This window comes from Puma concolor, chromosome C1, assembly GCF_028749965.1.
Source record: "Puma concolor isolate L17-30 chromosome C1, mPumCon1.1.hap2, whole genome shotgun sequence".
In the NCBI taxonomy this organism is placed as follows: Eukaryota; Metazoa; Chordata; class Mammalia; order Carnivora; family Felidae; genus Puma; species Puma concolor.
Genome location: NC_141674.1, coordinates 115,533,819 through 115,543,118, shown reverse-complemented (window position 1 = coordinate 115,543,118; position 9,300 = coordinate 115,533,819). Strand labels below are relative to the sequence as shown.

Genomic DNA, 9,300 nt, shown 5'->3' with positions numbered 1-9,300 from the left:
AAGAATTCTTGAAGACGTCTCTAGTGCAAAATGGGGATTTTATTAAAGCAAGGCAATAGGACCCATGGGCAGGAAGAGCTGCCCCCAGATCAGGAGGAGAGATGGGAAGGTAAAGTCCAGGGGAAGTTTCCAGTGAGATTTTCATATGCTAAGGAAGACTCACAGGATACTGGAGGCCTAGCCATTGTCAAGCTAAGGTTGTTTGCCTTCTAGCAAATCATTAGCATTAAGACATAGGGAGTTCCTGGAGAAATATTTTACTCTGCCAGCCTCAAGTATCTGTCACTGGGCTGCAGGTTATAAGGAAATTTAATTCTATCTGCCATTTCCTTCTGCCTTTGTTTCCCACATCCTTATGGAGGGGTGATGTTTGGGCTCCAGGAAACAGAGTCTATAGGTTTCTGGAGATTAGGCTATTGATGAGATTGTTTTTTTCTTGTGATTTACTAAGATATTTGTAAATAGATGGAAACTGAGGTCCTGTAGGACTATGATCTCTATCAGTTAACCATTTGTTTTTCCTCTTTGCTTTGTTCTAGGGCAGCCAAGAGAGCCTGAGGAAGATCAAACATGTCCCACCTGGGGGTGAGGGGCTGTTTGTGGGCCTGTCAGCTTGCCTTATGCTCCTTCTTCACTTCTATTATGTGACTGTGTGAAAGTGAATTTCATCTCCCTGAGCCTCAGTTGTATCACCTGTAAAATGGAGATAATATAATACATTTCCTCGGGTTGTAGTGAGGCTAAAATTAAGCTAACCACTGGCACATAGCCTCCGTCTAGGGTGGTCACTACTGAGGGGTTGATCTTGCTGACTCTCTGGTCTGAGAGTGGGCCAGCCAGCCCAGGGACCATCAACAGGTGTCTCATTCGGGCATGACCCACAACTCCCTTGCAGAAGTGGAGGTAAGACGTGGTTAAGATTTGTAAGCCCAGGTGCTGGGGTTTCCTTCAGTCTCGGGTGACACACTGGAAAGTTGTTCCAGGCTAGATGTGTGGCTGCCCAAAGGCCTGGCAGGAGCCAGCAGGCCCAGACCGAGTGGTTCCCAGTGGCATGCACACCCGGGCCCAGGTGTGAAGCCCACATGTGGCCAGTAGCACCTCAGTCCCCACCAAGGATGTGTGGAGACCAGAGCTGCAATCACAGGACTGTACTGGCCCCCTCCTTGCTGGGACGGTCACACTACTGGTGGCCGGGCTGGTGCCCCAAATGGTGGAGAAGCTGTAGGCAAGCCTGGCAGCAAACCTGGACCCTAGGAAGCTATGGAAATATGTAAAGAAACGCTCCATCTTGCCTGTTACAGTAGCCATTGTTGTGGAGAGCGGTCATGAGAACAATAAATAAACTGTGAAAACACCAGCATTGGAAGTTTTGCCAGGGACTCAGTGGCCCAGGGGAATAAGCTGGTTTCTGTGTAACCAGACGATTGAAACTGATGAAAAGGACTTGAAAAAGAGCCATCGTTTTTTGTTGTATTCTGCTTTTTATTTTAAATTTTAGTTCATTAACATACAGTGTGATATGGGTTTCAGGAGTAGAATTCTATGATCACTTACATGCAACACCCAGGGCTCATCACAAACGCCCTCTTTAGTAACCATCACCCATCTAGCCCACCCTCCCACCCACCTCCCTCTGTCAACCCATATTTTGTTCTCTATCATTAAAAGTCTCTTGTGGGAACACCTGGGTGGCTCAATCGGTTAAGTGTTTGACTTCAGCACAGGTCATGTCTCATGGTTAGTGAGTTTGGCCCCACGTTGGGCTTTGTGCTGATAGCTCAGAGCCTGGAGCCTGCTTCAGATTCTGTGTCTCCCTCTCTCTCTGCCCCTCCCCTGCTCACACTCACTCTTCCTCTCTCTCCCTCTCTCTCTCTCTGAAAAATAAATAAACATTAAAAACTTGAAGAAAGTCCTTTATGGTTTGTTTCCCTCTCTTCTCTCCCACCTTGTCTCCTGATACATTCATCTGTTTTGCTTCTTAATTTCACATAAGAGAAAAATCATATGGTATTTGTCTTTCTCTGATTGACGTATATCGCTTAGCATAATACATTCTAGCTCCATGTATTTTTTGATGGCTGGGTAATGGTTGAACGTGCCCCAGACAGGACCTTCAGAAGAAGTAGGACATAGAGAAGGACTACCAAGAAAATTGAAAAGCTTCCAACAGCCAATCCACATCCTCGATCACAGACAGGGAAAAAAGGCAACAACAAAACTTAGAAAACTCAGACCTGAAAATACCTCACAAAGTGTCTCACAATCTTGAAAGGAGAGATGAGAGGAAGAGGTGCCCCAGAGTTTCACCGGCTTCTTCCTATTCCTATTTCTCAGTCCAGGAATCTTCTGATTACTGCCATGTTCAGACCCCTCCATCATCCACCTGTCCTCATCAAGTGTTTGTAGACAATGGTCCGGATCTCCAGTGGAGGACCAGCAACCCACTGTTCCACACCAGAAGCCTGGTCACACAAATGCCTCCCAGGACAGTCTGGGGCTCAGTCAATAATAGCACCTGAGTGAGCCCCAGAGGAAAGGGGCTGTGGGTCAAAATAAGGAGCATAAACTGACCCACAAGGAACAAACTTTTGAAGGATACCAAAGGGGATGGAAAATCCTCCTGCTTTGATCAGCAAGAAATCCCACAAGGTGGTATCCATAGAAGAAAGTCAAAGGCCACTAGAAGGGATGAAGCAAAGGAGAAACCACCCTCTAGTGGTATCAAGAAAGAAGGAAAGAAAAGGCAACAGCCTCAAGAAGTTTTTGCTTCCCTTGGAGGTTGCTTTAGACAACCATCTTAAAAAGCTCAAACAGTGTCAGCCAAAACCAAACCAAATGAAACAAGCAAATTCCAGAGGTTGTAAACACAGGAGAGGGGGCCAGGGTAAAAGAGGTTTCTAACAACCTAAAGACTTAAGAAGGGAAACTTCTTAAGACTTCTAATTTGGATAAAGTCAGTGGTCTCCCTCCCTGAAGTTGAGGAAGATATGGATGATTAATTCAAGCATCCCATCATGTCTTTGGAGTCATACCTTGACTATGTCCAGCCCCGGAAGTAAAAGATAATTTCATTTTTATGGAAACTTTAATCACTGCACTTGAAGAAAAACAACACATACAAAAATAATATTCTAAAAGCACTAGGGAAAAACATGGACTCCATTCAGAAATTATCTGAAGTGAAGGAAGACAAGTCAGAGAAGCTACAGCCAAGTGGAGCTACTTCTGCCAAGTTGGAAAGGTCCCCACTGAGGCATTACCAGTGTTATCAGACTTCTTTTACTGAGGCTAGAGGTCCATTACCATCCACCTCCTGCCCTCAAATTGGTGTTCTCCTTCCAACAAAACACAGAGCATTCTTTTCACCCCAGGAAAAAGAAGTTGACTTACTGAACTCAGAATGAATTCTAAGATGCAGGTATATTCTGGTTCTCCAAGTGCCTATCTTCTCAAAACTACTAAGAGCAGAAAAGAGAAATAAAGTTGACGTTACAAATACTTGCTGGTGATTTTCTGGCATCTTCCCTTGACAGCCAGATCATCAACATTTATGGAGTCCCTATTTTTAATGAGCACATGGTATTAGCAACTGCAAAATGAAATGCTATGTCTCCTTTAAACCTAGAAATTTTTCAGGAACGCAGTTTACATGCTAATGAAAAAACTTAGAAGTGTGATCCTTCAGTCATAACTTTTCAAAGATATTTTGTAAAAAGTGCTTCTTGGGTCCAAATTTACTTTTATTTAACAATTTTCTTTACACCATTGTTTAAAGTGGCATTTCCCACACACATTTGTAGGTCTCACCACACATATGTACAAAGCAAACAAGTGTTTTTAAATTATTTTTTTTCATTTAAGGAATCATAGGATAGCTCAGTTCTTAGTAAAGAACAGAAGTTTTCAAATTTCTAACGTTTCAAAACTTTATTTAAATAAAAAATCAAAGTACTTTGATCAAACCAGGCTAGAATAAAATGTTAATAATGTCCATTCTTATAGCTGTTAACCCACCTGTGTTTGAAAACAATCTGAAAATAATAAGTACTTTATTTTTTTTAATTTTACTAATATTTATTTCTGAGACAGAGACAGAGCGTGAACAGGGGAGGGGCAGAGAGAGGGAGACACAGAATCTGAAACAGGTTCCAAGCTTTGAGCTGTCAGCACAGAGCCTGACATGGGGCTCGGACCCATGAACTGTGAGATGATGACCCGGGCTGAAGTCAGACGCTCAACCAACTGAGCCACCCAGGCACCCCATAAGATGTACTGTAATAAGCCTCAAAATAGTTGGCATGAAAAACGATTATTGAATTAAAAAATGAACAGATATTAATAAATGTGAGTTAGTATTAGGAAACATAGTTGAGAGTTGAAGTGTTTAGAGTTTGAATAAATGGAATAGCCTCAGAATCATAGTTAGGCAAATGCAAATAAGGTTTCATTTGCACATGGCAACATATGTATTGTCCTCCTCCAGCCTAATACTTGAATACACATCACAACAAAAACTGGAAGGAACTTGGGAATGAAAGAAGTTAAATGCAAAGTCATACATACGGGGAGCCTGGGTGGCTTAATAGGTTAAGCATCCAACTCTCAGTCTTCAGCTCAGGTCATGATCTCACGGTTCATGGGAATGAGCCCCATGTCAGGTTCTTAGCTGACAGGGCAGAGCCTGCCTGGGATTCTCTCTCTCTTCCCTGCCCCTGCTTGTGCTCTCCCTCTCTCAAATAACTAAACTTAAGAAAAAAAAAAAGTAATATATGAAGAGTGTTTAGAATAGTGTGTGGCACATATTAAGTGCTTTATGCTTTAAGTATTATTATTATTAGTGCTATTAATAATACACTATTAATAATGCTACATCTTCAGATAAAAAAAGAATATGAAATATCAACAATTTAAAGTTAAAACCATCAAAATTTATTTGGAATATTTATTTCAATATAATAACATGACTAAAGGTGACTGGTTGGCTCAGTCAGTGGAGCATGTGACTCTTAATGTTGGGGTCATGAGTTTGAGCCCTACATTGGGGGTAGAGATTACATAAAGTAACTAACTAACTAACTAATAATAATATTATCTTTCCAGGAAAATTTACACAAACACTCCCAAGAACCAATAAGCAAGTATAGCAGGATCACTAGATACAAAACTAGTATACAAAATTCAATTACTTTCCTAGAAGCTTGCAATGAATATTTTGAACTGGAATTAAAAAAAATAGTATTTATAATAGTACCAAAAATTGAGGTTCATGGAGGTAAATATTGCAAAAAATATATAGAATCTGCATGCTCAAAACTACTAAACACTTTTGGAAGATAAAAGATTTAAAGAAAGGGAAATGTTTTGTTCCCACTCATGGGAAGATTCAGGATTACTAAAATGTTAATTCCTCTCAACTTAATCTATAGATTCAATGCAATCTCAATCATAGTAATTGCTGTCAAGGATGAAAGGAAAATTACTCTAACTCCTTGCTGGTGAATGTGGAAGATGGTATAGCCACTTAGGAAGAAACTTTGGCAGTTTCTTACGAAACTAAATATAATATTACCATAGGAACCAACAATCATGCTCCTAGGTATATATTCAAATGATGTGAAAACATATATTTACATAAAAACCTGTATGCAAATTTTTATAACAGCATTATTCATAATAGCCAACAATTAAAAGCAATGAAGATATCATTCAACGGTTGAATAGAATTTCATATATTTAATAAATAAATAAATAAATAAATACATACAAATAAATAAAAATCAACAGCTGAATAGGGAATTAATCTGGTATATATGTACAAGGGAATACTATCCAGGGATAAAAAATAAATATCTCATTACATCATGCAAATACATGTATGAGTTTTAAATGCATATTGCTAAATATAAATGCATTTGCATGGATGTAATCTTCCACTCCAACAGCAGGAAATCTAACTCCTGCCATCTGTCTTATATTACATACCTTTTCATTTACAGTATAAATAAATAGTGGTTTTTGAATTATTGACCCAATATTTAGGAAATTCTGAAGAATCAAGTCTGAAATCTACATAACATATGATTCCATTTGTATGACATTTTGTATATGCCAAAATTGTGAAGACATTACACAGATCAGCATTTGACACACTTTTGACAATGGTGAGGTTTAAGTACACGAAGCACAGATAAATTTTTAAGACTGTAAAATTATTTGTGACATAGAGATGCAAAAAACCTTCCACAAAATATTAGCAAACCAAATTCAATAATACATTAAAAGATCATATACCATGATCAAGTGGGATTTATTCTAGGAATGCAAGGATGATTCAACATCTGCCAATCAAACAACATGATACATCACATTGACAAAATGAAGGCTAAACACCATAGATGATCATCTAAGTAGATGAAAAACATCTGAAAAAAAGTCAACATCCACTTATAATAATAACTCTCAAAAAACTGTGTATGGACAGAATGTATTTCAACATAATAAAGGTTCAGCATAATAAATGACAGCTAACATACTTAATGTTGAAAAGATAATACCTTTTCTTTGAGATCACAAATAAGAATGTTCTCTCACCACTTCTATTCAACATAGTATTGGAAGTCCTAGCCACAGCACTTAGGCAGAATAAATAAATAAAAGGCATACAAACTGGAAAGGAAGAAGTAAAGCTATTTGCAGATCACATGAGTTTATTTTTTGAAAACCCTGAATAGTCCACCAAAAACAGAACTAATAAATTAATTCAACAAAGTTGCAGGATACAAAATCGATAGGCAAAACTCTGTTGCATTCTTGTGTACTAACATGAACTATCAGAAAGAGAAATTGAGAAAACAACCACATTTATTACTGAATCAAAAAACACACCTAGGAATAAATTTAGCCAATAGGTAAAAAATCTGTTCACTGAAAACTATGACATTGATAAAAGAAACTGAGGAAGACACAAATAAATATAAAGATATTTCATGCTCATGGATTAGAAGAATTAATATTGCTAAAATGTGCATATTACACAAAGCAGTGTACAAATTCAATGCAATCCCTATTAAAATTCCAATGGAGGGCTGTTGGGGTGGCTCAGTAGGTTAAGCTTCAGACTTCAGCTCAGTTTGTGATCTCACAGTTCTTGGCTTCGGGCCCCGCGTCAGGCTCTGTACTGACAGCTCAGAGCCTGGAGCCTGCTTCAGATTCTGTCTCCAACTCTCTCTGCCCCTCCCTTGCTCATGCTCTCTCTCTCTCTCAAAAATAAATAAACATTAAAAAATTAAAAAAAAATTCCAATGGTATCTTTCACAGAAATAGACCAAATTATCCTAAATTTTGTATGGAACCAAAAAGATCCTGAATACCAAAACCCATCTTGAGAGAAAAAGAACAAAGCTGGAAGGATCATGCGCCCTGATTTCAAACTATGCTACAAAGCTATCATAATCAAAAAAGGCATGGTTTTGGCATAAAAACAGACACATAAATAAATGGAAGAGAATAGAGAGCCCAGAAAATAAACCACGCCTAATTAATTTATGACAAAGGAGGCAGAAAAGTTAGGGAGTAAGCTCATTAACATTGATCTTAGTAATGAATGTTTCATACCAATGAATTTTTGAATCTGACTCCAAAAGAAAGGACAACAAAAGCAAAAATAAATACATGAAAAGTCAAATTAAAACCTTCTCCACAGCAAAGGAAACCATCAACTAAATGAAAAGGAAACCTGATGAATGGGAGAAGATATTTGCAAATTATACATTTGATAAGGGATTAATATCCAATATATATGAAGAACTTATACAATTCAATAAAAAAATCATTTAAGAAATGTGCAGAAAATCTGAATACATGTTTTCCCAGAGAAGACATATAGATGGCCAACAGGCACATGGAAAGATGCTCAACATTACTAATCAGTGGTAAAATGTGAATCAATTCCATAATGAGATACCACCTCACACCTATCAGAATGGCTAGAATGAAAAAGACAAGAAATAAGTGTTAGCAAGAATGTGGAAAATAAAACATTTGTGCACTATTTGTGGGAATGTAAATTGGTGCAGCCACTATGAAAAACCATATGAAACTACCTCAAAAATTTAAAAAATAAGAATAGGCATGTGATTCAGCAATTCCACTTTTGGGTATTTATCCAAATTAAATGAAAACCCTAACTAGCAAATATGTATGCATCTTTATGTTTGTTGAAACATTATTTAAAATAGCCAAGATAAAGGATCCTGAGAAGATGGCGGCATAGGAGGACGCTGGTCTCACTGCGTGTCCTGCTGATCACTTAGATTCCACCTACACCTGCCTAAATAACCCAGAAAACCGCCAGAAGACTAGCAGAACGGAGTCTCCAGAGCCAAGCGCAGACGAGAGGCCCACGGAAGAGGGTAGGAAGGGCGGAGAGGCGGTGCGCGCTGCACGGACTGGCTGGAGGGAGCCAAGGCGGAGGGGCAGCCTGCCGGCCAAGCAGAGCCCCCCAGTCTAGCTTGCAAAAGCTGAGGGGCAGGAGGGAGTGTGTTCTGACAGCAAGTGGGACTTAGCATCTGGGAGGTCATAAGTCAACAGCTCTGCTGGGAAAGCGGGAAGGCTGGAGGACAATGGGAGGGAGAGTTGTGCCTCCCTCCCTGTCCTAGTTGTTGAGTCCCAGATGACAGAGGAACAAAGGCTTGGCGGGGAACAAAGGCACTCACCAGCGCCATCTCCCTTGCCCATCCCCCAGCCAAAATCCCAAAGGGAACTAGTTCCTGCCAGGGAACTTGCTTGCACCTTGCAAACACCCAACGCTGTGCTTCTGCGGAGGCACCCCTCCGACAGCGGGTCTGACTCCCTCCCACTGCCACAGGGCCCCTCCTGAAGTGGATCACCAAAGGAGAAGCGAGCTAAGCCTGCCCCTCCTGCTCCCATGCACCTTGCCAATCCACCCCAGCTAATACACCAGATCCCCAGCACCACAAGCCTGCCAGTGTGCAAGTAGCCCAGACGGGCCACGCCACCCCACAGTGAATCCCGCCCCTAGGAGAGGGGAAGAGAAGGCACACACCAGTCTGACTGTGGCCCCAGCAGTGGGCTGGGGGCAGAAATCAGGTCTGACTGCGGCCCTGCCCACCAACACAAGTTATTCAAGACAGCACAGGGGACGTGCCCTGCAGTCCCGCACCACTCCAGGGACTATCCAAAATGACCAAACAGAAGAATTCCCCTCAAAAGAATCTCCAGGAAATAACAATAGCTAATGAACTGATCAGAAATGATTTAAACAATATAACAGAAAGTGAA

General features: G+C 40.2%; 1 pseudogene; it reads left to right on the top strand.

Annotated features, from left to right (window-relative positions):
• The first annotated feature begins 873 nt into the window (after nucleotides 1-873).
• LOC112865585 (elongin-A pseudogene) lies at nucleotides 874-3,481 on the top strand (annotated as a pseudogene).
• Nucleotides 3,482-9,300: the final 5,819 nt, after the last annotated feature.